We start from the raw sequence: 21,376 nt of genomic DNA, 5'->3' as shown, positions 1-21,376 counted from the left end.
GTAGACGTCTCTCCATTGATAACAACATGCTGTGTTCTGTTTGCTAAAAATTCTTCAATCCAGCCACACAGCTGGTCTGATATTCCGTAGGCTCTTACTTTGTTTATCAGGCGACAGTGCGGAACTGTATCGAACGCCTTCCGGAAGTCAAGGAAAATAGCATCTACCTGGGAACGGGTATCTAATATTTTCTGGGTCTCATGAACAAATAAAGCGAGTTGGATCTCACACGATCGCTGTTTCCGGAATCCATGTTGATTCCTACAGAGTAGATTCTGGGTTTCCAAAAACGACATGATACTCGAGCAAAAATGTTCCAAAATTCTACAACAGATCGATGTCAGAGATATAGGTCTATAGTTTTGCGCATCTGCTCGACGACCCTTCTTGAAGACTGGGACTACCTGTGCACTTTTCCAATCATTTGGAACCTTCCGCTCCTCTAGAGACTTGCGGTACACGGCTGTTAGAAGGGGGGCAAGTTCTTTCGCGTACTCTGTGTAGAATCGAATTGGTATCCCGTCAGGTCCAGTGGACTTCCCTCTGTTGAGTGATTCCAGTTGCTTTTCTATTCCTTGGACACTTATTTCGATGTCAGCTATTTTTTCGTCTGTGCGAGGATTTAGAGAAGGAACTGCAGTGCGGTCTTCCTCTGTGAAACAGCTTTATAAAAAGGTGTTTAGTATTTCAGCTTTACGCGTGTCATCCTCTGTTTCAATGCCATCATCATCCCGGAGTGTCTGGATATGCTGTTTCGAGCCTCTTACTGATTTAACGCAAGACCAGAACTTCCTAGGATTCTCTGTAAAGTCGGTACATAAAATTTTACTTTCGAATTCAATGAACGCTTCACGCATAGCCCTCCTTACGCTAATTTTGACATCGTTTAGCTTCTGTTTGTCTGAGAGGTTTTGGCTGCGTTTAAACTTGCAGTGAAGCTCTCTTTGCTTTCGCAGTAGTTTCCTAACTTTGTTGTTGAACCACGGTGGGTTTTTCCCGTCCCTCACAGTTTTTCTCGGCACGTACCTGTCTAAAACGCATTTTACGATTGCCTTGAACTTTTTCCATAAACACTCAACATTGTCACTGTCGGAACATTAAATTTTCGTTTTGATTTGTTAGGTAGTCTGAAATGTGCCTTCTATTACTCTTGCTGAACAGATAAACCTTCCTCCCTTTTTTTATATTCCTATTAACTTCCATATTTAGAGATGCTGCAACGGCCTTATGATCACTGATTCCCTGTTCTGCACTTACAGAGTCGAAAAGTTTGGGTCTGTTTGTTATCAGTAGGTCCAAGATGTTATCTCCACGAATCGGTTCTCTGTTTAATTGCTCGAGGTAATTTTCGGATAGTGTACTCAGTATAATGTCACTCAATGCTCTGTCCCTACCACCCGTCCTAAACAACTGAGTGTCCTAGTCTATATCTGGTAAATTGAAATCTCCACCTAAGACTATAACATGCTGAGAAAATGTATGTGAAATGTATTCCAAATTTTCTCTCAGTTGTTCTGCCACTAATGCTGCTGAGTCGGGAGGTCGGTAAAAGAAGCCAATTATTAACCTAGCTCGGTTGTTGGGTGTAACCTCCACCCATAATAATTCGCAGGAACTATCCACTTCTACTTCACTACAGGATAAACTACTACTAACAGCGACAAACACGCCACCACTGGTCGCATGCAATCTATCCTTTCTAAACCCGCCTGTGCCTTTGTAAAAATTTCGGCAGAATTTATCTCTGGCTTCAGCCAGCTTTCTGTACCTATAACGATTTCAGCTTCGATGCTTTCTATCAGCGCTTGAAGTTCCGGTACTTTACCAATGCAGCTTCGACAGTTTACAATTACAATACCGATTGCTGCTTGGTCCCCGCATTTCCTGACTTTTCCCCGCACCCTTTGAGGCTGTTGCCCTTTCTGTACTTGCCCGAGGCCATCTAACCTAAAAAACCGCCCAGTCCACGCCACACAACCCCTGCTACCCGTGTAGCCGCTTGCTGCATGTAGTGGACTCCTGACCTATCCAGCGGAACCCGAAACCCCACCACCCTATGGCGCAAGTCGAGGAATCTGCAGCCCACACGGTCGCAGAACCGTCTCAGTCTCTGTTTCAGACCCACCAATCGGCTCTGTAACTAAGGTCCGCAGTCAGTCTTGTCGACGATGCTGCAGATGGTGAGCTCTGCTTTCATCCCGCTAGCGAGACTGGCAATCTTCACCAAATCAGATAGCCACCGGAAGCCAGAGAGGATTTCCTCCGATCCATAGCGACACACATCATTGGTGCCGACATGAGCGACCACCTGCAGATGGGTGCACCCTGTACCCTTCATGGCATCCAGAAGGACCTTTTCCACATCTGGAATGACTCCCCCTGGAATGCACACGGAGTGCACATTGGTTTTCTTCCCCTCTCTTGCTGCCATATCCTAAGGGGCCCCATTACGCGCCTGACGTTGGAGCTCCCAACTACCAGTAAGCCCACCCTCTGCGACCGCCCGGATCTTGCAGACTGAGGGGCAACCTCTGGAACAAGACAAGCAGCCATGTCCGGCCGAAGATCAGTATCAGCCTGAGACAGCACCTGAAACCGGTTCGTCAGACAAACTGGAGAGGCCTTCCGTTCAGTCCTCCGGAATGTCTTTCGCCCCCTGCCACACCTCGAGACGACCTCCCACTCTACCACAGGTGAGGGATCAGCCTCAATGTGGGCAGTATCCCGGGCAGCCTCAGTCGTAGCCCGATCGGGTGATGCGTGGGACGAGCTGGCCGTCCCCGACAAACCCCCATCCGGACCCGCACAGTGATGCCCATTGGCAACAGCCTCAAGCTGTGTGACCGAAGCCAACATTGCCTGAAGCTGGGAGCGAAGGGATGCCAACTCATCCTGCATCCGAACACAGCAGTTGCAGTCCCTATCCATGCTAAAAACTGTTGTGCAAAGAACGTATGAACTAATGTACAGAGAGCACAAACAAATCGACACAAAATTTTAACGGTTATTAAAATAGAAGATTGCCTAGTATATGCAGTAATGCTGCTACTTGCGCACTGCTGACACACTGCTCGGCGGCGGAAGGAGACTAAAAGTACCAAAAACACGCAAAGAAATTAAGAATTAAACTATGTAACAAATAAGTGAGCTAGGAGTATACGACTTTCTGCTGGCAGCTGTTCATCAACGGCGGTAGGGAGCACACTGGCTGTGACCAACCGACACTGGCCGTTCAAAACAAAAACAGAAGACAAACGACTACGCGAATTTACACTATTCAGGTACTAAAATGCGATGCCACAACTCTCAAATACTATAATACGCCCGAAATTTATGAATTAAACAATGCAAGTACCAAAAACACGCAAAGAAATTAATTAAACTATGTAACAAATAAGTGAGCTAGGAGTATACGACTTTCTGCTGGCAGCTGCTTATCCAACGGCGGCAGAGAGTACACACACTACTACTGCTTACACATTTTGTTGTCCTAATGGAGTACTACGAGTGTACGAAGTTTGCAGTAAATCCGCGTTCCAAACGTCGTGGCCTCCCCTTGTCAGTGTTTTGCACTACCTCTACCACGTCGCCCCAGTTCTAACCAAGCGACCAATGAACGGAAAGTCAGTCGGAGAGCGCTATGTTTCACCCGACTGCAAGTGAAAACAGCTGATTTTTGTGTAACGTCTATGGCACTGCTGTTTCTTTGAATATTTGCCTACTTATGTGTGAAAAAGTCTCCTCTGAAAATTATATTTATTTGCAATGATTGTATTTGTTTGTGAAAATTGTGTTTAGTGTTTTAAATAGTGAAATCAGATGAAGCATGTGTGTATGAAGTGAAATGTGAAGCTTCTAGAACAGCTTCTACCACGAATGTTGAATGTCTGTGCAGTGGTAAAAACAAGCCCTATATCATGAATGCTGTCAAATGAACGCCAAATAAACTATATGACGTGCAATCATTTACACAGAATATAAATGCGTGTATGGAAAATTGGTATTTTTCGTAGTAATGTTTGATACAATATACACACACAGCATACCTATTGTACTTTGATGCATTTGTTGTATCAGACATTTTTACATTTAAATTAACAAGACTGGTTAAAAAATTATTCTGTTATGACAAGTAGGCTTTAGCCACGTAAACTGAATCTTCTGAAGTTTCTTAAACTGGACCCTTTACTTTTTCGTGTGTAAAGTCTGCCCATACTATGGACACACTTATTCCTTTGGAATTCTCTTGCTTATTCCAAGAGTGTAATAGGGAATGTGGAGTATGTCTAAAATGACTTAAGCTATTGGTGCAGTGCAAAGACAGTTGAATTGGAAGATGACCAGTGAACTCTTAGGAGAGTGTCCAACATGAAGTACAGTCAGTGGCGGATACATATTGGGGGGGGGGGGGGGGCGCGTCCCCCACCTTTCTCCTCCCCCCCCCCCCCCACCCATTTGTGGGGCCGCCTGCATTGCCACCCGCACGCTATTCGTTTCTTTCGTCAGTTGACTCGACTGAAACGAGTTCTCGAGTAGTTGTACTTTTCTATTTAGCACCCGCGTCCGTTTCGTCGTATTTTATACGTTTCTGTTTGGCACATAGATAGCTAACACATACCTACGAGAGAAGTCGCGGCCATTCTAGTGATCTCGATACGTTATTCTGTCTGGCATTTGTTTAAGAAAAGTCGCGAATATTCTACTGTTTTCTTGTAGAGAGAACCTTCGACGTGTGACGTGATTATTTTTTATTACGGTAAAAGTAGAGGTAGCTGAGCCCGCCCGGTTGGCCGTGCGGTCTAACGCACGGCTTTCCGGGCGGGAAGGAGCTCCTGGTCCCCGGCACGAATCCGCCCGACGGACTTGTGTCGAGGCCCGGTGAGCCGGCCAGTTTGTGGATGATTTTTAGGCGGTTTTCCACCTGCCTCGGCGAATGCGGGCTGGTTCCCGTTATTCCGCCTCAGCTACATTGTGTCGGTGATTCCTGCGCAAACGAGTTCTCCACGTACGCGTGCACCACCATTACTCTACCATGCAAACATACGGGCTACACTCGTCTGGTGTGAGACGTTCTCTGGTGGGGATCCACCAGGGGCCGAACCGTGGGTTCGGAGTGGGGCGGCGGAGGGGTGAAGTGGACTGCAGTAGTCGTCGTGGCGTTTTGGACCACTGCGGCTGCGGGGGGGACGGAGCCTCTCCGTCGTTTCTAGGCCCCCGGTTAACATTTAATACAATACAATACAATGGTAGCTCAAGATATCTTTAGCGCCCCCTCCTTGAGGTTTTTCTGTATCCGCCACTGAGTACCTGAGGAAGCAGCAAAAACAAAACGAGGCAGACCTACTGACAAGGGAACCTCCCCATCGCACCCCCCTCAGATTTAGTTCTAAGTTGGCACAGTGGATAGACCTTGAAAAACTGAACACAGATCACTCGAGAAAACAGGAAGAAGTTTTGTGGAACTATGAAAAAAATAAGCAAAATATACAAACTGAGTAGTCCATGGACAAGATACGCAATACCAAGAATAGTGTGAACTAAGAAGCGCTGTGGTCCCGTGGGTAGCGTGAGACATTGCGGTACTAGAGGTATTTGGTTCAAATCTACTCTCGAGCGAAAAATTTTTCTTTCTTTATTTTCGCAAAGTTATGATCTGTCCGTTCGTTCATTGACGTCTCTGTTCACTGTAATACGTTTAGCGCCTGTGTTTTGAGACCGCACCGCAAAACCGTGCGATTAGTGGACGAAAGGACGTGTCTCTCCAATGAGAACCGAAAACATTTGATCGCAAGGTCATAGGTCAACGATTCCTCCACAGCAAAACACGTCTGATATATTCTATACGACACTGGTGACGGCATGTGCGTCACATGACAGGGTTATGTTGTCGACCCACCTAACTTGTACACTTGGCGAATGGGTAAAAAGATTCTTCTACCTTTCCCGATTTAGGTTTTCTTGTAGATGTGATAGTCACTCCCAAAAAAGTGATGAAAACATAGGAGTTTGTCACATAAACTGCAACAAATGAATGCAACAGTTTCACAGTCGCACAGTTTTCCCTGTGTTCTGTCAAAACATATTTTTAACGTTTTCAAATTTTTCCGCGCGTAGACCGTCAAATCCCTCATATGTCCAAGCAAATCTGAACATGTCCTGGAATTTTGGAGAGCGAAGTTGATTATGTGTGAGTGCCTGAACTTTGATAATTGTCTGAAAATAAAAAATTTTCACTCGAGGGAAGACTTGAACCAAGGACTTCTACCGCAGTTGCTCACGCTAACCACGGGACCACGGCGCTCGAGCCCTCACAGTTGGCTGTTCTGTTGCCTATCTTGCACATGGACTACTCAGTTTGTATATTTTGCTTATTTTTTCATAGTTCTACACAATTTCTTCCTGTTATCTCGATTGATCTGTGTTCAGGTTTTCAAGGCCTATCCACTGTGCCAACTTAGAACTAAATCTGAGGTGGATGCGATGGGGAGGTTCCCTTGTGAGTAAAGATCTTGAGGAAGAGCTGGTTTAGTGTTGTCTTGTCATGGACGCTTCTTTCTTCATGCTTACAAGCAATGACCTTTGAAGAATGACTGTGCAACTGGCTGAGAGAAATGACATCGAACACCCTTTCAAAGACGAAATTGCTGGAAAAATGGGGTGGGGAGTTCTTAAACAACACAAAACCAAACTGTCACAAGTAAATCGCACGAGGTTCTTAGTTTCAGCAGAGAAAACACACAGGAATTCGATAACTTTCTGGAAGATATTGTGTTATACCTACTTTGAAACTAGATTATGTTTTCTCCGATTTAAGACCTTCTTCTAATTTTGCTTAGTGCTATTTCGATTATTTGTACATGGGATCCGATTTTGGCAGCTATTTTTGGAACTCTGTACATGTAAATTTTTTAAAGTATTATTTTCATAATAACTTTTCGTTTATTTCCCATTGCTAAAGTGCAAGCGGTACATAACATTGTAAAGTAAATATTACATGGTTTTAAAACACAACTCTATTTTCTATTTTTGTAAAATAAAAAACGAAATGGAAGTCCGCTTTTATGCAGTTTACTCGCCAAATGTCATTGCTGCTCGTTCACTCTCATCAATTAAACCTGCCTAACCACACCCATGGAAGTCGGGACAAAGGCGGAAAAAACCGCAAAATATTTGTAACAAGTATGAATTCAAATATCATTGTTGGTCTCACAATCCGGCACAAACGCGAAGTGTGACCCTAGACACAGTAATACGATCCTTCTAGGCACACGTCCAAACGGAACGTTGGATACGAATGAATAAAGTTATTTTCCGTGTTAGGATCGCCTGATAACCTTTTACGTCGATGTGTTGTTGTTGGTTGATATTTAATTATAAGAAAAACTACCAGGGGTGTAATGTTTGTGGTAAATCTTCAATGGGCCAAAACCAACTTTAGTAAGAAAACGAATATAAACCTGTACGCGGGTGAAACATAGCGCTTTCCGATTGGCCCTCCAGTTCTGACGTTTCGTTGGTCACGTGGTTAGAGCTGGCACGACGTGGTGGGGATAGTGCGGAACCCTGTGTCGTTTCCGTTCTCGCCGCCGCCTGAAAGAGCAGAGAGATTTGACAACGATGCACGGAACAGGAGGCGCGGTCAAGCGCAGTCTCTGATTGGCTGTTGCAATGGTAGCACCCTTGTAAACACCTACACGTCAGTCACCTTTTTATTCTGATCCATGCATGGTATCGGAAGTAATTTCAAGTTATGACATCAGCCACAGGATGACAACTGCCTACCATCCACAGACGAATGTCCTCAAAGAACGCTTTAATAAGACGCTGGCGGATATGCTCTGGCTCTTGATGTCGAACAGAGAGATACAATACTGTCCATCGCAACAGTTGCTTACAACACAGTGATGCAAGACACTACAGGCTTCACACAGTTCTTTCTGATCCATGGTTGCAAGGCCGAAACAACAATGGATACACTGTTCCCATTTCAACCAGATGATACATAGGATGACTATCTGCTGTGCTGTATTAACAGGGCCAAGGAAGCAATGCACCTGGTTCACAAACGGACCCTGGATTCTCACAAGAGAAGGACCGAGAGTGCTACAATACCCAACACTAACCAGTGAGATGCGGCGCAGGAGACGTGGTTTGAATATTTACGTCTGTGCAGAGAATAGGACTGTTCGAAAAATTACTAAAGTGCTACTTTGGGTCATGTCGTATCATTCGCTGCTTTTCGGACGTCTCATATGAAGCTAAAGATTATGACCCTTCATCAAGAAGATGGAAAAGCAGAAAAGTATTTCATATCCTACTGAAAGACCTAAGTCGAAACAAGGCCACAGGAGTACACAACATTCCATTAGAACTACTGATAGCCTTGGGAGAGCCAGCCCTGACAAAACTCTACCATCTGGTGAGTAAGATGTATGAGACAGGCAAAATACCCTCAGACTTCAAGAAGAATATAATAATTCCAATCCCAAAGAAAGCAGGTGTTGACAGATGTGAAAGTTACCAAACAATCAGTTTAATAAGTCACGGCCGCAAAATCTAACAAGAATTCTTTACAGACGAATGGAAAAACTGGTAGATGCCGACCTCGGGGAAGATCAGTTTGGATTCCGTAGAAATGTTGGAACACGTGAGGCTATACTGACCCTACGACTTATCTTAGAAAATAAATTAAGGAAAGGCAAACCTACATTTCTAGCATTTGTAGATTTAGAGAAAGCTTTATACAATGTTGACTGGAATACTCTCTTTCAAATTCTGAAGGTGGCAGGGGTAAAATACAGGGAGCGAAAGGCTATTTACAATATGTACAGAAACCAGATGGCAGTTATAAGAGTCGAGGGACATGAAAGGGAAGCAGTGGTTGTGAAAGAAGTGAGACAGGGTTGCAGTCTCTCCCCGGTATTATTCAATCTTTATACTGAGCAAGCAGTAAAGGAAACAAAAGAAAAATTCGGAGTAGGTATTAAAATCCGTGGAGAAGAAATAAAAACTTTGATTTTCGCCGATGACATTGTAATTCCGTCAGAGACAGCAAAGGACCTGGAAGAGCAGCTGAACAGAATGGACAATGGTTCAAATGGCTCTGAGCACTATGGGACTTAACATCTATGGTCATCAGTCCCCTAGAACTTAGAACTACTTAAACCTAACTAACCTAAGGACACCACACACATCCATGCCCGAGGCAGGATTCGAACCTGCGACCGTAGCAGTCGCGCGGTTCCGGACTGAGCGCCTAGAACCACGAGACCACCGCGGCCGGCAGAATGGACAATGTCTTGAAAGGAGGATATAAGATGAACATCAACAAAAGCAAAACGAGGATAATGATGCTGAGGGAATTAGATTAGGAAATGAGACGCTTAAAGTAGTAAAGGAGTTTTGCTATTTGGGGAGCAAAATAACTGATGATGGTCGAAGTAGAGAGGATATAATGTGGTGTCACCGCCAGACACCACACTTGCTAGGTGGTAGCTTTTAAATCAGCCGCGGTCCATTAGTATACGACGGACCCGCGTGTCGCCACTATCAATGATTGCAGACCGAGCGCCGCCACACCGCAGGTCTAGAGAGACTTACTAGCACTCGCCCCAGTTGTACGGACGACGTAGCTAGCGACTATATTGACGAAGCATTGCTCATTAGCCGAGCCAATAGTTAAAATAGCCTTCAGCTAAGTCAATGGCTACGACCTAGCAAGGCGCCATTAGTAACATTGCATGTATCTAAAGAGTCTCACTTGTATCGCCACAATCTCCAGATGTACCAAAAGGACGGATTAAAGTTAAGTATTCCAGAAGCTACGTACTTTTCTTTATAGCATTCATTACGTATCCTGTTTCAGACCTCACGCCATCCAGCTTTAGCTTTGCGCGTGCCTTTCGGCTACTTCCGTGGCGTGGCTGTCTTTCTACGCCACAACATATAAAATGTAGACTGGCAATGACAAGGAAAGCATTTCTGAAGAAGAGAAATTTGTTAACATCGAGTATAGATTTAAGTGTCAGGAAGTCGTTTCTGAAAGTATTTGTATGGAGTGTGGCCTTGTATGGAAGGGAAACATGGACGATAAATAGTTCGGACAGGAAGAGAATAGAAGCTTTCGAAATGTGGTGCTACAGAAGAATGCTGAAGATTAGATGGTTAGATCACATAACTAATGAGGAGGTATTGAATAGGATTGGGGAGAAGTGAAGTTTGTGGCACAACTTGACCAGAAGAAGGGATCGGTTGATAGGACATGTTCTGCGGCATCAAGGGATCACTAATTTAGTATTGGAGGGCAGCGTGGAGGGTAAAAATCGTAGAGGGAGACCAAGAGATGAATACACTAAGCAGATTCAGAAGGATGTAGGTTGCAGTAGGTACTGGGAGATGAAGAAGCTTGCACAGGATAGAGTAGCATGGAGAGCTGCATCAAACCAGTCTCAGGACTGAAGACCACAACAACGACAGCAACATCCCCCATATGAAGCCCTATTACAATCCACAGGCACAGAACGATGGCCGCGCGGGGTAGCTGCTATGGTTCGCGTTGCTTCCCCCGTCAGAGGTTCGTGTCCTCCCTCCGGCTTGGGTGTGTGTGTAAGTTTAATAAAGTAGTGAGTAAGCCAAGAAGCCGATGACCCTGGCAGTTTGGTCCCAAAGGAACTTAACACTACCACCGCAGAACGATGATGGCAGCTTCAAGGAAACCGAACACAACCGACAATCGCAAAAAATGTGATGGAAGGGTCTATCTTCGATGGTGATCATTGTGAATAGGATGAAATAGCACGACCAGAAAGTGAGGATCCACCAACGCCGCCATACAGTGGGCCATTGACAAGAACTAGATCCAGACTGCTGTAACTGGCTGCAATGAGAATTACTAAAACAGCGGATTGTTGACGGAACAATAAAGTAAACTGTAGCATACGCAGTGTTGAGTAGTGGTTGGCATTGCTGGTTGGCGTGCTGTGCGCTGTCGGTTCAAATCTGACCCCAGGCAATTATTTGTTATTTAGTAATTATCATTTTTGGAATATCCTAGAAATATCTTATGTTTGTATACTCTGGAATATTCGAAGTTCGTGTAAACATCTGGACTCTCCATCCAGGAATGCAATTCTGTTATGGCCTTACGTTGGTTGCAGTAATATATGTGCTTTCAGTTCTTTAAGTGCTGTACTCGACGACCCTGCCTTCGGATTTGGACTTGATTGTGGTTTTGATGTGGCAATAATAATAATATTATTATTATTGTGGCAATAGTAAGAAAAGGACTATGTTTTTATGCAGATGTCGTTCTCCACTGTTATGTTAATTATGTAACACCCAATTAACATGGGTTATGATTATGTGTTTCTATAAAATGATGTGGCACATTAAGAGTATTAAGACAATATTTGAAAAGCCTAATAATACATTTAACATAACTTGTTTCGGTTTGTAATAAAATACAAAGAAATAATAAAATGTGTGAAATTCAGTGTTTGAAAAATAACGCATAAATAAGTCTTGTACGAGTTAGATTTTATACTTTTACAGTTGGAAACACATATAGCAGTACCATTATTAGATCCAATGAGTTGTTAACTATGAATAGTGAATATTATTTTGAAATGCACCAGTACAGTATACTGTATATGAAAAACATGGAAGATGACACGCGCTGTCCGACTGCTTAGCGAGTACGCCGGCACGGTAGGTTTGCGCGTTCGGTCAGAAGGGCTGTTTGCCCTCTGTAATAATAAAAAAAAGAGTAAAGCAATCAACGATCAACTTGAATGGGTGTCTTGTGACGACCGCCCAGACCAAACGCAATACAAAATGAAAAAAAAAAATGAAAAAAGTTGTAACGGGCTTGCCCATCCGGTCGGAGACCAGGGTTCGATTCCCGGCTGGGTTAGAGATTTTCTTCGCCTGTGGACTTGGAGTTGTACTGTCCTCGTCGTCTTCTCATCATCATCGACGTGCAAGTCGCCCAGTGTGGCGTCATCTGAAAGAAGACTTGTACCTGGCGGCCGAACTTCCCCGGAGAGGGCCTCTCGGCTAACAGTACCACACGATCATTTGATTTCATGGCATTCCCTTCAACTAGCTTCCTTTCCTTTTTGTTCCCCTTTCATTATACAAATGGAGAGGGGTTGAATTAGTGTAATGCGAGTCATCACAGTGACTGTATGAGCTGCTTTCACTTTGGTTAACTTCTAGTAGTTTAACATGGCCAGGGTACGTTCATTTCCTTTATGGGCTAATTTTGGAGCTGAGGAGTGCTGTGAATATGGGACACTGATGCATTGCGTGGCCTGGTGGAATGAGCAATGTGGGCTGTGGGCATGCCAGCCTTTGCAGGAACGCAGGGAGAAGAAATAGCAGATAGGGTGCCCACCTCTTTGCCAGGGGTTGGAAGACACTTTGCCATGTGGAGAGCAGGCAGACGGGTCATTGTCAACTTATAGGACGGTTTGCTGGTGACCAAGATAAAAAGCCTTCATCGCAGAAGACAGAACTCTGCTAGCAGGTGGTAGGCGCTAGGAGCGTGTTAAGTGATACACTTGAGCAGATAAACATTTCCTTGTTTTCCTAAAAATCTGACAAAAAAGCACAGACCTACTTAAGGGGCAGCCGCTGGAGCAGAGTCGGCTACTAGCCTCGTAGCAAGCTTTTTAACACTACACGGGACCTGTTTGCGAGACTAGCTGGTGGCCAAATGAGCACCGATTGGAGTGATAGTAGTGACAACTGTAGGATGCAATGCTCGGTGGGAAGCTGTTTAGAAAAGAGAGAAAGAAATCTGACCCATTAGCTTGTTGACATTTCTCTGGTTCTGGTCGCTACTTATTATCAAGAACCAATTGCGCCATTGGCGGGCTGTAGCAACTTTTAAGAGAGTTGGTGGTCACGTTTTGTTGGCGAGAAGAGAAGAACAAGCTACTGGGAGGAGACTTAAAAAAATAGGACATCCATATACTCTGTCACAGAAGGTGAAGAGACGCGGAAATTTGAGGGGTTCCAGGGCAGAAGTCACAGGTGATGAAGGAAAAGTTTCGGCCACGTTCTCAAGCTGAGAATTCACTGTGTCTCCACTCTGTTCACAGTATGCTGCAGATTATCGTAAACAACGCTTACAGCTCTGGTGTATTAGGACAAGCAAGAGTACTGCAGTTCAGTTGCAAGATAGCTATCACTGGTTCATATTTGTCAGTGTTTCTTCAGATATTTGGAATTATTGCGTGTTGGTTTCAGACAAACAGTCACTGTGATCATCATAGTCAGGATACTGTGCCTAGTTCACAGAATTAGATCTGAGATTTTATGCATCCCCATCCCTTTCAGTAACACTGCCAACTCCAAGCTTTAGTTTGCAGTACTCGTACTAAGATACTTCTTTGTGAAGTTCTTATACAGATAATTGTGTTTTGTTGCATATTTAGTCATATGTCTTCTATAATAAACCACAGTGTTATTTAAGTCTTGAATTTATTATCACTACCATTTCCTTCAAACGATAAATATTATGGCAGTTCCCCACCATGAGACCAATTGCTAGGGACAATAAATTAAAGTGTCAATAATTCCGTCGTGTACATTAAATTCAGCACTGGATCTCAAGGGCGTGCCAAATTGTTGATTAATTTCAAATTCAATTAGATTTCACATTCTCACATATGTGGGGTTTTGCATAAACTAGTTTAACCTTCCAGGATCAGATTACTAAACGGGACAATCTAGGAAGCAGTCAGACAGGAAAGATCTTTTATTAATAGGTCATTACTGACGAACGTTTAAAACTGAAATACCATACAGAACATTTTTCTGGCTTGAATATATAATAAATGTACTTAACACAGCTTTCTGCCTGTTTTTGACGGAATCTGTTCCATGTCTGAGAGTTGTAATGACATTTAAGTTAATATATATGTCAAAGAATTTGTTAAGTAATGTGGTAGTTAAGAGATTAGGTGTAATCAGGTTTAGTTCTTTTGCATTTTAACAACAGTGTATGGTACATAATTTGAATGATAATATGGCTTAAGGTGTGACTAGAATAAGAACAGGCCAAGAATAAGACTATTAATGCCATGCAGCACTGAAAACGTAGGGTAGAAGGTGGTTTAGGAGGGGAACAGTTGATCTTTCCCATGGAACAGGCAAGTCTGAACATCAGCGATAATGAAGTAATAGATTTAGATTACTTACAGCCAGCTGATGAGTTTAATAATGCACACGGCAAGAATAATGAAGAAGGAGAAGAGGTCAATTCACGACATGCCGAAGCAAGCAATAGTGAGTATTCAAAATTACGAAGTAGAAGAGAACGCTAGGCCAGAAACGCTGGTGCGACGACATGCTCCAGATAGTAAACAGTGAAAATATTTTCGGATTTCTTAAATTCTTAAAGAAAATGAATGACGATGCGCTGAAGGGGACAGGAAAGATTAGGAAAGACATAAAACAAACGCAGAACTGGACAGATGAAATACAGAGACGGATAGATGAAATACAGGAAGAAGTACAGGAAGCTAGGAAAGAAGTGATAGATGAAACAGAAAAGATTAGATTATTTGCAGGCTGAACATTGAAAGAGGCGCAAGAAGTCAAGAAAACAGCACAAGAATCGATCACTGAAACCAAAGAATCACCGGAAGAGATGACGAATTAACCTATAGAATCGAGAAAGTAGAGCAGGTACAAAATCAGTTTACAGGTTTGTAAGAAGACCAAACGAAACTGCATGAGCAGGAAGAATAATTAGTGAAGTGAGTTGACAAGATAGAAGAGCGAGTTGGAAGGCTTGAAGGTTTAATCGAAAAATCACAAATCAATTACAAGTTGACAACTATGAGAAAATCAAAGAAGAAATACGAAAAGGAGGTGCAGGTTCAGATGTTACCAACCCAGCATCTGCAGCAGAATGCCCAGAGGTAAGGCGCTTCCTCCATCTAGAACAAGCAGGAAAGCAGAAACAAAAGACAGCAGAGAAGAAACGAGGATTCAGTTAATGTTCACGGCAGACTTCAAAGGGTGGGTTCACTAGGGGTGGGAATAGAAACAGACTCTATCGAAATATATTACTATATGCCACTGAGCAGACGTCACACAATCAGTGGACGCAAATGTAATTCTGAACATAGTAACAGTGAGAAATTCCACGCAAAGTTCCAAAGAGAGGAGATAAGTAGAGCATCAGAAACAGCTGTTAGGTCGTGTGTAAAAGAGGAAGACACATTCGATATCAAACACTTGATATCAGTCCGTAAGTTCCAAAACTATAAAGGTAATGAGAAAATGCTTTACCATGAAATTTGAATTGCGAGATTTTATCTGTCGTTACCATCTTATTGGCCTTTGACATATAAATTAGTGTTTGTCTGCACACGCCCTGAAGGGGCAGCAGTGGGAAGAATGAGGACAGGTGCGACTTGTATCACATATCATGAGTTTATAGATGCTTTCTTCACGAATTACTGTTCATGATGAATGCGAGGATGTATTAAGCATGAGATGACGATGTGCAAGGAAGTAATAGCATCACGATGAAAGAGTCCAGTGAAGGTTTTTGGAACTGTGGTTAGAGAGAATCAGTCTTTGAACATTCCTTGTAGCCCAGGTGTAATCATTCGGTACCTCTGTATGAAACTACTGACAAATTAACAACAGTTACTAGCAAGTCGACGCAATGAAGGTACTGAAGCATTTAAGAACACATTGCATGAACTTGAATTTTCTTTTGATGAGAGCAGTGCTAGGACATGAACAGTGATAGCATGAAAATAAAGGTAGAAACAATAACAGAAATGGAGCACCTGGAGGAGTAAATAATTTCAGTGCTCCGTCAGGAGGAGGAAATAGTTTGTGTAATCACCCACCATAAAGAGGCTGGAACAACTATCATAGTCATAAAAAAGGCTAGCATTTCGTTCAAAATGGGCCCATTCCAGCATAGAGAGAGAAGGATCAGAAATCATAGGGACCAGGCCACCGAATCCAAGAAGTGAGGATCGTGATAATAGCTCATTGCAACACTGACTGGATTTAATAGCACGGGAGGCTGCAGGGACACCCGCAGTACAACTTGAAATCAGCCTAGTAAATTTACTCAAAAACGACGACGTATCAGAGTTGTTATTTAAAGGAAAGCAAACAGTCTTGAAACATGGTCTGCTTCCAGTAAATGAAGGTCACATGCTTGCAAATCTGAAGGAACAGACATTCTAAGATTAAATATTGCAGCCTAAATGGGCAAAGGTGTCGATACTTACTAACGTTGAACATGTCTCATTAACCCTCTTGCAAGAATCCAGGTAAAGCTGTGAGGGCTAGGAGGCATAGACACAGTGCCATGTTGAGGTCTGGATAGGTCCTGGAAGCACGTGCAGAGGGCCAAGATGGTTAAAGCAACTGCTTGCAATAAGTGGGAAATCCGGCTGCGATTCCTGGTCCAGCACAAATTTTCATACGTCACTAATAGATATTCTTTCAATACCTAATGCAGCAATTGTGACTAATATTTCGGTATTTGGCTGCGGCTGCTGATCGTCAACAATGTCTGTTCCTTGAGACATGCATGCTTGGCTGTACTGAGAGTTCATGAGTTGATTTGTTTGTTATTTAGCTGACAGGTAGTTTGTGTAGAATATTATGTGTATTTTCGTCTGCATCAAAGGAGTGTTTTTGAGACAACAGGATAGAGATGTTGTAATGTGTACCTCTCAAAAGTTGTGGTTGGACAGGATTTATTAGAAAGTGGTTATTTTGAGAAGTTCAACGTCAAGGGTAGGTTTGAACATGATAGTAGTTTGACTAGGACCTTTTTCTAATTTTTGTTAGAAGAGCACGAAACGTGCAGATTACTGAATGACAAGCAACGTCTCTTGTCTTGCGAGTAATGTGAAGGGCAACATGGCATCGACGGAATACTAGTGAATAAAGTGAATCCAGGCAAACAACCGTCGATAGCAGTCCGTTTGATGGCAGTGTAATGTTAAATATGACAAGAAGAATTGTGCAAAATAATGTATTGTCTATGTTTAGAATTCAGCAACTTGAAGACCTACAGGAGATGTGATACAGTGAGGGACTATGTAACTGCATATGAGAAATTAATGCACAAAAGGTTGTGAATTTGAGGAAGCTCATAAAGAAATATGTAAGTACACAAGGGAATTGTATGTAACTACTATGGCTTACCAGAAGATGATGAAAACTACAGAGTAACATCGACTGCAATTTCATATGACCAACTTTAAAAACATAGCTACGTTGTGTTTCGTGAAGTTATTGTTCACAGGTGAAGACGAAGACGCGGAAAGCACTAACAAGGAAAACTAGAAGGGGAAAGGCATAAAAGAAAATAACGTGAATTGAGGGGTACACAGACCAGGGGATAAGCAATTATCAATAATTGGCCTAAGAACAAGACCATGTCCTGTTTATACAAATCATAGGTGACAGTCTTTAGTTTTTACTTAATCATTTGCACTTGTAGTTGGTGAAGGATAATCACTGGAACATGAACTGCATGGAAATAATGTACGTTACGTCAAACCTGTAAGAAAACAGGATTAGAATACCAATAATAACACACTAACCAAGGAATAAAATCAGATGTGTGACTCTTACAGACAGCAAATGTAAAGATAATAAGTTTGATGCACTGTAAAGACAAAACCTAACAGGCTATGCATACTAACTGTAAATACTGTTCTTATGAATAACTGAAAATGTTCACATAGTTATATATATATTTGATGTGTTTGTAAATTAAAAGAAAGATGAGTATTATGCGAGGGAGATTACATTCGTGCTTTGACATCTCAATTTTTGCATTATTGAAGAGAGAGATTAAGATAAAGTAGATGTTTGTAATTCAGAATAGGACATACACCAATGTAAGGTAAAAATGATATGTTATACATGTTTTGGAAATCGTTGCATTAGTATAGTATTGTAATGGATCCGTACGATTAGTGTGCAGAATCACAAACATCAAAGGGGTCAAAACAGAGACCCAGTTGGTGTGCGTGCAGATACAGAATTGTGCTGGCAGCACATGTGTTCATTGCCATCTGGAGGTATGCTAAGAACCAAATGCGAAACAGTTGGAGTGGGCATTCACTCTGGCTGGCACATGCCTGGACGAAGCAGAAACAGTGAGAGAAGGCTTGCGTTGCGTACTAGTCCCCTGGGGCTGGAGTCAGTGGAGAACAAGAATGGATAGGTAGTACTCTGTCAAAATATTCCACTTCCATAACATGGGACGCAACAGTTGTGGATGTTCACATTGTTTACTTTCTCTGCAAGAAGACAACTTATAAAGTCGACGAAATGCAGTGTAGGAAATGAACATTTTCCCTACAGCAAGTCATACATACAAGTGCTAATAACATATGAGGAATCCTTACCCATTCAGTCCTTGTGAGAGATTTAGATGCCCCAGTCCGTACCAAAATATGTGGTATTGTGCTACCAGGCCACTATTTGGTTATCATATTTCTTCTCTTAACACGTTCGCTGCGGTCGCCCGTGCGAGCCGCTAACGCGCGAGGCGGACGCTTGTAAGCGCACGTGCGCTGAGAGCTGAAATCATAGCCCTGCGAAACCTGTAAGTTTGTGGCGAATAAACTAGATGCCGCCAGCTGATTCGTTTGGAGTTCGTACGCTGGCTACCAGAGGCGCAGCGTTCCACTCAGTCAAAACAGTTCGGGGCTAGCTGCCAGGAGCGCTGCAATCACTTCTCTTTGCAGCCGCACGGCCTTCTATGATTTTTATTTCGAGGAAATAACTTTACATAGTTACCGACTTAGCTCGCCACTGTATCTTTTCATAATTCTTATGGATGAATAAAACTTTGTTCTGCAAGGGAAGTCAGCAGTTTCAAGTTATAATAAGATACTGCTGGAATTTATATTTCGTAATCCATACCTGGCTGAATACAAATTATGAACACGCCTAAATTTTGATCGCAAGACTAATGTCTAGTTTTGCGACAAATTCATGTTGTGCACGAACGTAATATTGGCAACGAATATAACGTCTGCGGAAGAGGTGCTAGATATAGAAATACAAGTACACTTTAGCTGCATGCCGATCATGTGATAAATGCTGCCTGCTGTCTGTCGCTTATAAGCGTTACATGCATTTATTGCAAACAATTCTAACAAAGCCCCTTATTTATTTATTGTATTGCTAACTGGACAGAAAATGCAATTCACACAAGTGACAAATCCACTCCATTGAAAAAGAATTAGTCGGAAAACACCAAAAGATTTATAAAACGAAGAAAAAGAAACAGGACTCGTCTGCAATGTGGTGCTATGGAAACCCAATCACAAATATATACATATTATAAAAATGACTGTATGTGTATGTATGTATGTTCCACATCTCCTCCTACTGGACCGATTTCAACGAAACGTGGTACACATATTCCTATTATCGGAAAACTATCACTGTAGGGGTAAGAACCACATACGACACATACGTCAGGAGATATGACGTCATGAACAATGTAATTCGTCAAAAACGGCCGCATCATGTGACGATATTCCACATCTGCTCCTAAACTAGTACACCGATTTCAATCAAATTTGGTACAAATCTTCTCTAAGGTAATGAATCATTTGCTATGGTAGCAAAAACTACTTACGATATATAGTTCAGGAGATATGACGTCATAAACAATTCTGTTCTTGAATAACCGCAACATCAGGTTTGTGATTTCTATTTATTATGTCATTACTACTAAAGCTATTCGCGAAGAATTTTGCAGAGGATATGCATATATACCACTAAATGTAGCTTTGAAATTATATCATAGTATGACACGTAGTACAGGAGATATGACGTCAAAACTATGAAACGCACGAAAATCCGTCCCACTATGCATGTGGTTGTAATGTATTACGTCTGTAATACCAACTCCATTCGCACCTCATTTTGCAGTTTCCTAATATTCTTCCCGGGGAACATGGAAAATTATATTCTTGTGGGACACATAGTACAGGAAATATTATGTCATGAAGATTGACCTGTGTGAAAACGGAACTGAGATGAATGGAAAATAGATAGCGATAGAACAGGAGGCGATGGACAGAGAGAGAAGAAGCAGATGGACTAAAATAAGACAGGAATGAATACACACCCGGGCAACGCCGGGCACTGCAGCTAGTAACAAATAAGTTTTCAAGGTGTAGAGGTGATGTTTTTATAGCAAACCACAAATAAGTCCACATACGGTACTGTACAGAAACATCATATTCTGAGCAACCAATGTAACTATATTTACATGGCTATCAAATAAAACAAACACTTTACAAATCAAACACAAACAGATCTTCCTCTGTAGATACGACGTCCCATTACATTATGGATGTGTAATTGTGCAGCAGTTCAAACAGAATCCAGGTTGGTTTGGACACGTTATACACACGTATGGTGTATCCGTACGCTTGCCCCGTGCCGCGCACGTTTTACATCGCTTCCGCATAACTTGCTTCGTCCCTTCCGTTGCGTCCCGCTTTTGCACAACATGTGTGTCTTTACATTTGTTACGCACACCTTTTGTAACGTCCATTGGTGGAAGTAGTCCCTTTATTATTTGTATTCTATAATCATACAAAGTCATATTATGCCCTGAGTATTTATTATATAGGTAATGTGCATTGAACATTAGCATGTCAACTACATGGAAGAATAGTTTCTTTGGCCAGCGGATTGTCTTTCGTTCACATAAATAATAAGACAACATCTGGTCCTGCCTATCGGTCCCAGACATACAACTATTATATCTGATAATTGGCAGTGGTTTCGCGACTATTTGCTGGCGTGCATTCTGCACACGTTCCATTGTATTGGGGTATTCTGTGGAAATATAGGAGACCTCTCGTCTATCCTTCCATTTGCCGATCATTACCCCGTCCGAATATCGTGCTATGGTGTCCCCTTTCCCCAGCTTGGCGCATACCACGTCTTTAGCGGTATTTTTCCTATTTACCCTTAGTGTCCCGGTGCAATGTGTTTTTGCATTCAACAGGGTTTTAGCTAAGGCAAAGCTGTTGTAAAAATTGTCCATGTAAATGTGATGGCCAACATTCACCTTCTCTTCTAACAAATGCAATACTATCTTTTCAGCATGCCCTTTTCCCCCTATATCACCACGCATCCCCGTGTACACAGCGCATTTATTGATGAAGCCGTCTGGGTTATTTAGCATGTACAATTTGATGCCATACTTATTTCTTTTGTTTTTTATGTATTGTCTAAATGACAATCGTCCCCTCCAAAGAATCATTGATTCATCTAAAGAGAGATCCCTACCTGGATAATACACATTACACATTTTGTTGTTGAAATAATTCAATATAGGGCG

At 42.5% G+C, this 21,376-nt stretch overlaps 1 protein-coding gene across 1 annotated transcript in view; it reads right to left on the bottom strand.

Moving 5' to 3' along the window:
* Window positions 1-21,376, bottom strand: part of LOC124775381 (dentin sialophosphoprotein-like) — a 28,919-nt gene that overhangs the window by 6,793 nt on the left and 750 nt on the right. The window lies entirely within an intron of this gene.

Source organism: Schistocerca piceifrons, chromosome 2, assembly GCF_021461385.2.
Source record: "Schistocerca piceifrons isolate TAMUIC-IGC-003096 chromosome 2, iqSchPice1.1, whole genome shotgun sequence".
Classification (NCBI taxonomy): Eukaryota; Metazoa; Arthropoda; class Insecta; order Orthoptera; family Acrididae; genus Schistocerca; species Schistocerca piceifrons.
Note: the sequence above shows the minus strand (reverse complement) of the source record. Positions and strands in the feature narration are given on the sequence as shown.